Genomic DNA, 1,164 nt, shown 5'->3' with positions numbered 1-1,164 from the left:
GGGCCGGCCCCAGGATGTGGTTTTTGCCTTTAAAAACATCACAAGACCAAGGCCCGAGGCCGCTCTTCCTTGGTTGCTCCTCGGGAGATGGTCGCTGGCCAGCTGGAGTGAATAAACTGCCCTTTTCTGCACGAGTCGTGTGTAAGTGAATTCTTGCGGGAGGATGCCTCACAACAATACAAATTTTTTCCCCCAACTAACTGGAAACAAAGCAAAGCTTTGTGCGCACAGGTCTGTTAAAATCCATTAAAATCCTCCATTAGAATCCTCCACTTATTTCTGCTGTCTCACCGTAGCAGTCAAAGTGGATCGCTCTCCTTTGGTATAACGTGTATGTACAAAGCACGTGTGCAGGGACTGAACATTTCTTAAGCAGGCGAGACCTGAACATGCTCATGTGCTGAACGGAAAGGTCAGCAGCGAGGGAGAGCGTTCCACGGCCGGAGACGCAGGGTCACGGATGGAGGGCCCCTAGGAATCGGGAGGAGTGGCAGCTCTTCTCCACAGCGGGGAGAGGATGGAGGTGGATCCAGATAAGACGCCTGCTCGCTCCCTACAGGCCTTTGTAAGGAAAGACGGACAGGGCTGTCGGGGCGGGGTGTGGCGAGAGAGCCGGAGCCGCTGCGCGCCAAGGCTCTGCAGAACCGCCTTCGGGGTGCCAGCGTGTTCATTTTCCAGATGAGCAATCAGAAGCTCACAAAGGACGAGTAATTCGCTCAAGCCCACCCACACAACCAAGGCATGGCCGCAGCGGGACCCAAGCCCACCCCTCAGCCAGCGGAGCCCAGGCCCTCGGCCTCGCGCATGCGCCCTGAGACTCGCGCGCGCTCCCCGACCCAGAATTCCCGGGGCCTGGAAGAGACCACAGGCTCAGTGCGAGGGGAGTCCGTGGTTAGTGCGGCGGCTCGTGCTGAGCCCCGGCTCTCCAGTGCCCCCCTCCCTTCTGTGAGGGATGGGATATTCCAACTCCTTAAGTGCCCGGGGCCGGGTGCGGGAGGCCTTTCCACGACGGCGGTCATAGAGGTGGGTGATGTCTCCGGCTGGCGCTAGTAGCTGGCGGCAACGGAGGGTGAGGAGGTCGAGCCTCCGGGCCCTACGCCCACGCGGCCTTCGGGGCGCCCGGAGACGTGGCGGCACCGGGCGTTGGCGTCTCGCGGGGCCGCG

The sequence above is a fragment of the Galeopterus variegatus genome, unplaced genomic scaffold, assembly GCF_000696425.1.
Source record: "Galeopterus variegatus unplaced genomic scaffold, G_variegatus-3.0.2 Scaffold632, whole genome shotgun sequence".
Taxonomy (NCBI): domain Eukaryota; kingdom Metazoa; phylum Chordata; class Mammalia; order Dermoptera; family Cynocephalidae; genus Galeopterus; species Galeopterus variegatus.
This window is presented reverse-complemented; position numbering follows the sequence as displayed.